Consider the following 12,955-nt stretch of genomic DNA (forward strand, 5'->3'; position numbering starts at 1 on the left):
ATTCATGAACTTCGTCCCGAATTTAAGCAAATTAGGGGTTCCCTTCTTCATAGGGCTTCTACACCTCTAAGTGACATTTTGGCCGACTTATGTCAAGAAGAAACTCGTTTGGCCTTGAAAAGAGATGTTGATGAAGTTCATGTTGTGTCTAGACCTGGCAACAATGTAAGATCATACAAACCACCTCATTTTTTGAAGAATAATGGTTATGGAGGAAGAAAAAACATTTGTCATAATTGTAATGAACCGGGCCATATTCGTCTGGATTGCCCCAAATTCAAGAAGGTGGCTTCCGTTGGTGAAATTCCTCCAAACACAAATGAAGATTCAAAGAAGGATGGAGACATAAAGGAGTTCATCGCTCATCTTACCGAAACTCTTCAACAATTTATAAAGATGAACTCATCTACATCACCCTCCACTTCTGGTGCCGACATCTCCTCTTTTTCAGGTATGACCTCTTGGATTCTTGACTTGGGTGCCTCCTTTCGTATGACTCCAAATGCATCACTTTTGTCAAAACCAAGTCTCAATAAATTCAAATCATATGTTTCCACCGCCGATGGAACATCCATGGATGTTGAATGCATTGGAAACCTTGAGAAAACTTATGACTAAAACAAAGATTTTTTTGTTCCCAAAATCCGAATTATTCCAAAACTTAATTTAAATCTTTTTTTTGTTTCTTAAATTACCGATTTTGAATGCAATGTCTCTTTTTCACCAACCCATTGCTATGTGCAGGATCTCCAGTCCGGAAAGCAGATTGGGCAAGGCCATATAAGAGAGGATCTTTATTATATGAATCTTTTGTCATTGCCATCCAAATCATTTTGTAATCATGTTCAATCTAAAGATATTGAGACTTGGCATAAGAGGTTTGGACATCCTAGTATTTCCAAGTTGTATTTATTTCCTTTCTTGAAAAAATTTTATAATTCAAGTACATTTACATGCAATGATTGTATTCTTGGAAAGATTCATTCATTTCCGTATTCGCATAGTAATTTTGTGTCAAAAAGACCTTTTGAACTTGTGCATTCTGATGTATGAGGGTCGGCACCAGTTATGTCCAAAGGAGGATATTCCTACTATGTTACTTTTATTGATGACTTTACTAGATATACATAGGTATACATTATCAAAAACAAATCCGATGTATTGACTAATTTTAAAAAATTTCATGTTCTTATTCAAAATCAATTTCAAAGCAATATAGCTATATTTAAATCTGATTCTAGAGGTGAGTACATGTCTAAAGATTTTCAAAATTATTTCAAAATAAATGTAATTTTGCACTAATAATCTTGTCCTAAAACTTCGCAACAAAATGGTCTTGCGAAAATGAAACATGGACAGTTAATTGAAACTACAAGAACACTCCTTGTCTCTAAAAATGTTCTTAAAAACTTTTGGGCCGAAACTCTTCTTACCGCAACATATCTTATCAATCGTATGCCCTCTTCTTTTTTAAAAAATGTATCACCTTTTGAAAAATTATTTAAAATTACTCCAGATTTTAATAGACTAAGGATCTTTGGATGTAAATGCTTTGTGCTTGTTCAGGGACAAGATAAATTATCACCCAAAGCTCTTGAATGCGTGTTCATCGCAGTGTTGTGAAAAGCCTTAGAGGCGTAGCGAGGCGCTCCACCAAAATCTGAGGCGAGTCGTAAGCCTCGAGACGCAAAGCGTATGCCTCAAAAAAAAATTTAACTTAAAAAAAACTATAAAAATGATCTAAAATTATAAATAAATAAGAAATGCTTTATTGATGAAGCGCCAACCAACACGAAATAAAAAATCTCAAATAAATATGAAAAAAATATGAGATTAACATGTAAAAGTAACATTAATGCAACAACTTGATCTATATAAGTATCTAATTGCATAAATATGAGCATTCATTCAATAAAAAACTAACATTAACAACAAAATGCATTATTAGCACTAACAACATCATGTCATAATTAAAAAATGCATGTTAACATTAACAACCAAATGTTAATGTATTTGTCCAGAATTCTTCAAAATGAGAGTGTTAACATTCCCAATTACAACTGAAAGTACCAAAAAACATATAAATGACTTAAGGCCTAGGCTCTTGTTGTGTCTCGTCATCATCAATATTTAAGTCTTCAATATCATCATCTGAAGAATCCATATAAATAGGTTTTTTTTCATCTTCATTCTCTGACTCTTCATCATCTACACTTTCTTCATCCACGTCCTCAATTACTTCTTTTGCTTTTCTTTTTTCTTCAATAAAAAATCATGTATTAAATATTTATGTTATGTAATTAAAAAAATACATTTATATTTATAGCTAGGTAAAAGGAATATAATTTTACCTCGATCTCTTGAAGACATGTCTTGCCTAGAACCACTTTGTGAAACATGAGGTGAAGTGACTTTTTCAATAGGCACATGCTCAATGGCATTTATGTCGAAGTTCGGATCCAACCATGAATCCTCCAACCAATTGGGATCACTTGGCAACACTGGATCTTCCTTCGCCACAATCCAGTCATTGTCTGAGTCCATATAATCTAGACATATAGGGTCTTTGGTAGCCCTCCTCTTCATATTTCTCTCTCTTAATTTCATATTGTACATTACAAAAACCAATGCATTCATCTTCTCTTGTTCAAGTCTATTCCTTCGTTTTGTATGTACCTATAATTTCAAATCATTGATAATCAAATATAAGATAATTAAACATATAAAAATGTATTTCAAAAATAAAATACAAAGTCACAAACCAATGAGAAAGTAGTCCAATTCCTCTCACAGCCCGATGCACTGCATGTCAAACTTAAAATTCGAATTGCAAAATTCATCAACTCAGGATTTTCGTGCCCAAATGAACTCCACCAATCAGATGCATTCAAATAAAATAATAAAAAATTGATAAAAATATTAAGAATGTCATAATTAACAAAAACATAAAAAAATATTGACAAATAACAACATAATTGCAAACTTACCAGGACTTTTTAATTTTCTTGTTGTAACAGTTGTCTCTCTGCCAAACAAGCCCTTTGCCTTTTTAAATGCATCGATTTGTGTTGTAATTTTCAACCGAATATTTGCATTAGAAACTAATTTTTCAACACAATCATAAAAGTCACCCATAACTTCTCCATCAGGGTTGAAGTTGTTAGCATAATGAAAATGTGGATTTAAATAATAGGCAGCTGCATGCAAAGGCTTATGAAGTTGAAAGTCTCATCGTCTATCAATGATATCCCAAATAGGTTTATATTTTCTTTGAACATTGTCAAGGTTTGAAGCAATTTCCTCCTTCGCTTTATTCATTGCCTCATACAAAAATCTCATAGCAGGTTCGTTTGCATCAGCGAGTCACAACACTTTCACGAGAGGTAGTGTAACTTTAATTGCATATGATATGACAGCCCAAAACTTACGATCATTAAGAACAATACAAGAAATGTTCTTAGCATCAGATTTCTTATAGTAATTAGATGTTCTAAAATTTGAAGATAAGAACATAGACTTTAACTCTTTCTTATAACATCCAATACTATGAAGTGTAAGATATGTTGTGGCAAAACGAGTGACGGCTGGACGCAAAAGTTCTTTCTTCTTTGTGAATGTTCTCATTAAATTTAATACCCATCATGACTATAAATGTATCTTATAATTTTTTTTGCCTTTTCCACTGTATCTTTAAAAATTGATATCTTTCCAATATCTTCTAACATAAGATCCAAGCAGTGGGCTGCACATGGTGTCCAAAAACATGTTTTTCCTACTGTTAACATATTTCCAACTGCCACATAATTTGGTGTATTATCTGTAATGAATTGCACCACATTACTTTCACCAACTTCTTTAACAACTTCTTCAAACAACTTACACAAATTTGCACCAGTTTTTTCCATGTCGCTGATGTCAACGGACTTCAAAAATACTGCCCCAGATGAGCTGTTCACAAGAAAATTAATTTTCTTCCTTTCTCATCTGTCCAACCATCTGCCATAATACTGCAACCAACCTTTGGCCACTCTTTTTTTAACTCTTTCAAAATTTCATGAGTACAATCTACCTCGTCCTTCAAAATTCACGTTTTGATCTCATGATAAGAAGGTGGTTTGAACCCTCGCCCATAATTTGCAATAGCTTCTACCATTGCACCAAAATATGGATTTTTGCAAAGATTAAATGATAAGGCATTTGCATAAAAACATCTACCAATGGCACGACATACATTTTTTCTTTCATCCCTTTTGAAAGCAGTGTTTATTGTGGTTTGTCGTGCTTCTTTGTTCACAAAAAGGTCCATAGGACCAGCTGCATTTGTTTTTGCATTACTACCTGATCCACTAGCTTCTTTATTCACATTATCGTCGGTTGATGATCCAAAATAAACACTTCTCCCGATATCCAACTTATTTTGTTCCAACTCTTCTTTCTTTAGCCTCTGATCCTTTAGATGATTCTGAAAAAATCTTTTCACGTCAGGTGGAACCGCTTCTCACATGCTTACACCATGCTTTGTGTCAGCTACGTGATGTTTTAGCCTATAGATGCCTCCTGTAGTCTGTTTATGACAGTAATTGCAAATTACATGTCCTACGGGTTTGGGATCTTTAGTAGGATTTGGAACTTTAACTCCATGATCCCATCCTACATCTTTTGTCATTGTTCAACTGCAAAAGTACATAACACAAAATATATATTATCATGCATTCTGCTGACCACATTACATGAAAACAAATGCAAAATAGACAAAAAAAATATAATTGACGAGAAAAAAATAATAAATATAATTAGGTCAGTTTTTTAATTGAGTCTCAAAGTTCATTCAATAATGCACACTTATAGCCACACACACACATAGTAGAGATAGAGTGGAGGTGGTTTGGATCCCAGATTTCTTCTCAAAAACAAAAAAAAAACACCAACCAACTCCAAGGCACTCCAAACAAATTTTGCATCGATTGAAATGAATACCATCACAAAAAAGCACCAACAAAAGACAAAAAATATCCTTAAAAACACAAATAAAACACCAACGAAATTTGTCTTCCTTTTTTTCGAAGAAAGAAGAGCATGTTAAACCAACAAAATAACCATCCCTAGAATTCAATAAGGTATATCAAGAACTTCTCCAGAGATCAACCCCAAGAAATTGTGAAAATGCCGGAAAAAAAAACATATATTAAATATGCTAAACAGAGGTCACCATTATGTTCGAATATTTCAGATGCTTAACATAAGGGGGAATATATGGAAAATTCCCAATCAAAGGACTGAGATCTTTTGATTCCAGCAATTCGACAGGGATAAAAAATACATATTTTAATTAAACTTAAAATATCTGAATCAGATGAGTTCACAGTTCACACAAATCAACACCAAAAAAAAAAGATGAAACTTAATAAAAAGAGGAACCCACTAATTCTAATGAACGAAATCAGTCAACAGGGGAAAGAAAACATAAGAAAGGGGGAATATATGGAAAATTCCCAATCACAGGACTGAGATCTTTTGATTCCAGCAATTCGATAGGGATAAAAAATACATATTTTAATGCAACTTAAAATATCTGAATCAGATGAGTTCACACAAATCAACACCAAAAAAAAAAGATGAAACTTAATAAAAAGAGGAACCCACTAATTCTAATGAATGAAATCAGTCAACAGGGAAAGAAAACATACCAATTACATTTAAAGATAAAAATGGTATCATTTCATTCATATTTAGATGCAAAATAACATAAAAACAAAGGAACATATTGTTCAGAAACAAACACATCTACGTATAAATCACGAAAAGCAACTAGAAAGAAAGACAGAGAAACAAAATAAAAAACGAAAAGGGTAGAAGAAAACCCAGAAAATCGTTACCTTCAGATAACGATGTCTCAGAAAACAGAGAACTTTACTTGTCACCGGAAAACGCAGAGGTTGCCGGCGGCGAGTGGTGGTCGGCGACAGCAGTGGCGGCGGCGAGTGGTCGCACGGCGGTGGCTGTGAGTCGCTGGCCCGGCGGGTCGCTGATGCCTTCTCAGCAGAGGAAAGAAGAAGGTGGAAGAGGCGATGATCGACGAGGGGTGGTGGCCGACGGCGAGTGGTGGCCGGCGGTGAGTGGTGGCCGGCGATAGCAGTGGCGGTGGACGAGAGGGGACGGAGTGGAGAGAGAAGAGGCGAGGGCTTTCCCTCGCCCCGAAGCGCTTGTGTCTTTTTTAAAGACACAGGTTCTCGATCTTTCAAGAATACGGGCCCGGATCCGGGTCAAACTCTGGTCCGGGCCATCCGATTTTTAATGCGCGCCTCACTTTGAGGCGCGCCTCGCCTCAAGGCGCATGAGGCGTACGCCTTGAGGCTGTTGCGCTTTTTAAGTGCGCCTCAAGGTGAAAAGGGCCTCGCCTCGAGGCGAGGCACGCTTTTTGCGCCTTGAGGCGTGTTTTTAACAACACTGGTTCATCGGTTATGGTGAAAATAAAAAAGGCTATAGATGCTATGATATTCGAAACAATAAACTCTTTGTGTCAAGAAATGTAAACTTTCTTGAGAAACAAAATGGTTTTGATATCCACACATCTAGAGAAGACATTGATTATTCCTTCCTATTTGACTTAGCTCCTAGAATTGAGTCTCCAGATGCAATTATTTGCGATAATACTTGTGATGGCATTTTACATCATAATGATATGCTACAATATAGTAATGTTTCTCAAAATGAGAATCTTAATTATATAAATGTATATACCCGGCGGTTAGGAAATGAACATCAACCTGCCCTTGAAAGATATTCTCAAGACTTCTCTTTAGAAGAACCTATTGATGACAATCAACCTAGGAGATCTTATCGTAATAGTAGGCCACCACAAAAATTTGTGTCTTATGAATCTTTTTCACTTAATTATAGGACTTGTCTCATGTTGATACATTTGTATCATGAGCCTACTTAATTTAAAGAAGCTAAAGATAATCCACATTGGATTAAAGCCATGAAAATTGAATTAGAGGCTTTTAACAAAGCTCAAACTTAGAGCATTATTCGTCAACCATTAGAAAAAAAGGCAATTGGGTGTAGATGAGTACATAAAGTCAAAACCAAATGTGATGGATCTCTAGAAAGATACAAAGCTCGTTTGGTTGCAAAAGCTACACCCAAGAATATGTGATTTATTATGAAGAAACCTTTGCTCCAGTAGCTAGAATGACTAGTGTGTGAACATTAATTGCCTTAGCTTCTATTAAGCAATGGCCAATAATATCAACTTGATGTTAAAAATGTGTTTTTAAATTGAACTCTATGTGAAAAAGTTCTTATGGATCCTCCGTCAGGTCTTGAAATTGGTAAATAAAATATTTTAAAGTTAAATAAAGCTCTCTATGGTCTTAAACAAGACCCAAAAGCTTGGTATGATCTTTTTAGCAAAGTAGTTCTCGATAATGGTTTTTTCTCATGTTATACTGACACTGCTTTGTTTGTTAAAACTTCTAACGAGTACCTAACAATTTTGTTGCTATATATTGATGACATGATTATCACAGGTAATGATAAAAAGGGTATTGACCTTATTAAAAATATTCTCAAAGAAATTTTTGATATGTCTGATCTTGGTTTTCTAAGGTATTTTTTAGGAATTAAAGTTGCATACTCCCCCAAGGGATATGTTCTCTCTCAGATGAAGCTTGCTTCCGACATTATTGTCCAGTCTGGACTGACAGATGACAAGAAGGTGGAGACTCCAGAAGTGATCAACGCCAAGATGAGAGTCATTGATGGCACTCCTTTAGCAGATCACATGCCTTATCGTCAATTGATTGAGTCACTAACATATTTATTTATCACCAGGCCTGATATTTCTCATGTGGTTCATAGTGCAAGTCAATTTCAGACTGCTCCTTCTACCATTCACATGGCCGCAGTCATGAGGATTATCAGATATTTGAAAAGCACTATAACTAAAGGAGTATTCTTACCCTCTTCTTCACCTCTTACTTTACTTGCCTATACTGACTCTGATCAGGGGGGGTTAACCCCGATGATCGTATTTCCACCACAGGTTATTGTGTGTTTCTTGGAGAGTCACTTATTTCATGGAGGTATAAGAAGCAACAGAAAGTTTCTTTCCCTTCTACAGAAGCAGAATATTGTGTGATGGCCACTACCACCACTGAGATTGTATGGTTAAGAAGTTTAATTAAAGATATAGGCATCTCATTCTCAGTGCGGGGAGGATATATAAATATATATATATATATATATACTTTAACATTTTTAAATTAGCATTACTAATGAAATAAAAATAATTATCATATCATCAATTCATCATGCAATAAATCAAATTAATTACGAAATATAAGTCAAGTCAAGCAAAGTTGAACCCAATAAGACTGGGTTCAGCAAAGCCAAACCTAGCAACCAAACTTGGATTCAGCAGAGCCGAACCCAGCAACCTTAAGTTCAGGTTTTGCCGAACTTAAGTCTGAGTTTAGCAGAGCACACCCCAACAACCCCGAGTTCAGGTTCTACCAGACCCAACAACCCTGGGTTCAGTAGAGCCGAAGCCAACAACCCTGGGTTCGACTCTGCTGAACTCAAGGGCGGCTCAAGAGAAGTTGAGGCCCTAGGCATATTTCATTGGAGGCCCATATTTCTCTATATTATTTTTTTCATTGGAGGCCCTCAGCATGTGCCATGTTTCATTGGAGGCCCTCAGCATGTGAAATATAAGCATTATATTTTTTTTCATTTGAGGCCCTAAGTGGTGGCCTCAAATCTCAAAGAGGCCAGCCAACCTTGGCTGAACCCAACCTTGGGTTCGGCCCTTGCGGCAATAAGGGGAGGAGGAGAAAGAAGAAGAAGAGAGAGAGAGAGAGAGAGAGAGAGAGAGAGGAGGAGGAGGAGGAGGAGAAGGAGAAGAAGACGAAGAAAGAGAGGAGGCGGTGCAGGGAGGAAGAGAAGGAAGAAGAAAGAGAGGAGGCGGAAGAGGAGAACGAAGAAGAGAGGAGGAGAGAGAGGTTTACCAACGTCGTTGTCAAAAGAGGAGGAGAACCAGAAGTTGTCGTAGGAAGAGGAGGAGTGGGGACGGGGGGCGGATGAGGGGTCAAGAACGGGAGGGGGGGGGTACGCAATTGTTCCCTAGCCCCCCCCCCCCCCCCAACACCAAAAAAACACGATTTTGTGGTTTGTTTGTTTTTTTTACTTGGACCAAAATGGACTCAGTCATACTTGATAGAGTCCATTTCTGAACATTTATAACCCTGGGTGTGGGTTGACCGCACCCGCATCGCATCATGTTGAAGCGGGTGCAGCGACCCTAAAGAAGAGTCCATGTGAGTCTGTGACATAGGAACCAGGTAAACCTTTTTATATGGGAATAAGAAAAAGAAAAAAAAAAGTCAATTAAGGTTAAGATCTGGCAATAAATATATGAAAACTATAGCATGCATTGGGAGATTTTGCCAAGTAAAGAATACAATACAAACCAAAAGATCATTTGTACACATTAGCGGAAGATACAATCTCATAGGAAACAAACATGTATTACTTGCATTAGAAGAAGATAGTGATAGACAGAAAAGCCTTTGGACTAATGGACAGCAGTTCTGATTTTGGCACAACAAACTTATTATCTCATGGCACAATATACTCTGAAATCTGAACCATCTCAACAAAATAATGACCAACATCAAACAGTTGTTGCATCTGTTGCTAATATAATGACATTGTAACTCTGAAGATTTCCCTTATGTTTACAAGACAAAACATTGGATATATTTCAAATCAAGCTCACAAACTACATGATGTGGAGCTTTACAATTCATAGGAGAATACGTTATGTGAACGATAGCTGACAGCCTGACAGTTTAGCATACACCAAAATCAGACAACACATCCTCTCCGTATATTATTGGCTAATCTGAGTTCTGCTGGGTTGGTGATGCTAATAATCAGAGTTCCACTACTTGGAAACTAAAATATCTTGCAACCAAAGTTCGTTGCAGCACAGTGAAAAATAAGCTTTCGAATTTGTAAGATCGGTAGGAAGAATAAATTTAATATTCACTATTGGTTAAGTAGGACATCACTTGCATAAAGAACCGGTATGTTGCACTGCAACAAAAAGTCTGAAAATCTATTCTGCAATTCAACAATCAAAGTGCAATCAATATATCCCTGCTTAGCATTATTCAGTCAAACAAAGCATACAGAAAAAATGCCATCTTCTATACATGAAAAGATCAAGGATAAGGAACTTAAAAATAACAACACATGAAACTGATCTTCTGAATAAGGGGGGGAAAAGCACTGAAAACGAGCAAATAATCTAGCTTCTATGTTGTATTCAATTGAAATTTTTTTCTTTTTTTTTTCATTTGAATCCCCATTTTATCCAGAATTGTTTGTGCTTGTTAGGATTTTGGGTACCAGGACAAGATGAACCAGGTTTGGGTCACAATTTCAGGCCAATCCTGACTGACACAACACAAGCTTCAGTTAAGGTGCCAAAACAGAAAGAATGGCCTAGCCCTGCAATACTTGATAGTACACATACTTGGGCCGATTTACATGGCCTAGGCCTGAGCCCAATAAGATCCACGTCAGGCCCAGTTGGCCCCGCCTAATCTTTCTTCCAGGCAAGACAGGGCCTTGAGGACCAACCCAAGTTCAGCTTGTGTCTCCATCCTTATCTTTAACCAATCGTCAAAATGAAGAATAAGCTCATATAGTAGTTCATCACGATGGTATATGTTAGCATGTGTATCTGTGTGAGTGTGTGTGCGTGTGTGTAGCTCTGAGTGGCGTAGGGAGGGGCAATGGTAAGAAATCGTACATGAGAGACAGTGGACCTTCAAAGGCAAATGTAGACATTCCTTGCCTCTGTTTATGCTTCGGATTTGCAGTACATAGCACATAAACTATTCCTCGCCGTCTCACCACACGGCAAAATTCACAAAGCCTCTTCACAGACGATCTTACCTTCATAACTGTAGAAACTCAATGTAAGAAAACAATATACTTGGCACATAAACCGGTACATATACAACCAAGTAGCTACAGAGAAATAAATAGTAAGCAAGTGTCCATGCAAATCCAACCTCTAGTTCAAGGAGCTAACCTACTTGAACAATTAACACTTGATTCAAAGTTCCAATGAACCTCAAAAGTTAAAAAAGAGACATAAATTACCTTCTAACTGTTAAACCATTCAAGTAATTCAATTAGCCCCCGTTTATGGATAAGCATAATTCTTATTCAAAGTTCTAATGAACCTCAAACGTTACAAGAGAGAGAGAAAGAGGCATATAAATGACCTAACTGCTAAACCATTCAAGTAATTCAACCCATCCCCACTTACAGATGAGAACAAATCTTCATTTGATTTCAAGATTGGTGGCTCGCCGAAACATGGTGATCAAAAAGATACCATCAAATTATATCCAACATCCAAATAATGGTCCAAAAAAATAGACAACAACTCATTCCTTTCCATTAACACCACAACATAGATTCAGGACACAAATGCATTCACCAATAACAAGGCAAAAGACTACTCCCCAACAAAATCTGCAAGCAAACAAGTGGATGGAAAAGAAGAAAACGAAAAACCAAACGAAACCAGAAACCCATTACTGAAAAAGACTAAAAAGTTCAAAAAGATAACCATCCTAATGGAAACCACTATAAAAATTTCAAAGAATATGAAAGAAAAGAAGAAGAAGAACGGTGGATTTAATGGTAGTTAAATCCTAAAAAACACAAAACCAAGACTCTGGATTCCAACAGAATACACCAATTGATCTTGTGGGCTTTCTGATTACATGGTGAAATCGGAAACCCAACTAAGAACTAAGAAATCGAGTGGATTGAAATTGAGAGAGAGAGAGAGAGGTGAAGCGAACCGGAAACCGGCGGAGCTCTCTGGTAACTGAGATGATCGATCCAGTGGGTAGTGGAGGAGCTCCTTTTCCCTGTATTGTATATGAGTACCGTATGGAGTGCCGGTTCGAAGCACGAACTTTTAACTTCGTGAACTAGATTTCCGATTCTGAGCGACGGTTCACTTAAGAGACTCGTATGTTATAAGGACGACTCGGAAGGTTTGGAATGAATCAGGTTTGCACCTTGTAATTCACATGTCATGTCACAAAGACACGGGTACGACCTTAGCAAAAACAAAATAAGATACGAGTAAGACCCAACAAGCGACACGAGTTGAAGATGCAAAGCTCCTAAAGTTTTTGAAAAATAAAACACGAGGACACAGATTTTTTTTAGTTTTTTTATCAACAAATTATTTTGATAGTTAATATATGACAATATCTTTGTTAAGATAATGTTAAGAATTTTAAAATATAATCTTAGTGTATTATAGAATGTTCGGTTGTGTCACCCAGACACGCAGCCAAAATGGTGTGTCCTTGTAACGTAGCTTATATTGGGCTGTCAATGGGTTTTATATCGAGCAATCATACATAATGTGTATTGTGTACAAAACATAGTCCTAAGTCTCCCCAGTGCACGATATTTTCAAAAGCAATTGTAATTTTGAAGAAATTATGATACTTCAAAATATCGCCTATTATGAAAGCAGTACTTTTATCATGATGTTAATGCGCTAAAAACACTTTCTTATATTTTTTTTTTTGCTTTTTTTTAGGTGTGCCTAACATTTTCCTGAGATTTCTCCAAAAAGCAAAAAAAGAAAAAATTATCTTGAGAATTTCCCTAAACCGAGATTTGTGGAATTAGTCGTGGGCATCCCCGTAAACAACCTGGTTTAAGTATTTATACCTGATGGGGATGTGAACAATTTGGATCCTGTTTGGTTTCAAGTAATGTTGAACCATGTACGAGTCCGATTATGAACTGTTGCAGCTTAATTGGATATGGGGTAGTGAGAGTACTTCCTGAATGTGGATTCCATCAATTTATATTATCATATTTTGGCTGATGGCAATAAAAT

The sequence above is a fragment of the Nuphar pumila genome, chromosome 2 (assembly GCF_984573655.1).
Source record: "Nuphar pumila chromosome 2, dmNupPumi1.hap1.1, whole genome shotgun sequence".
Classification (NCBI taxonomy): Eukaryota; Viridiplantae; Streptophyta; class Magnoliopsida; order Nymphaeales; family Nymphaeaceae; genus Nuphar; species Nuphar pumila.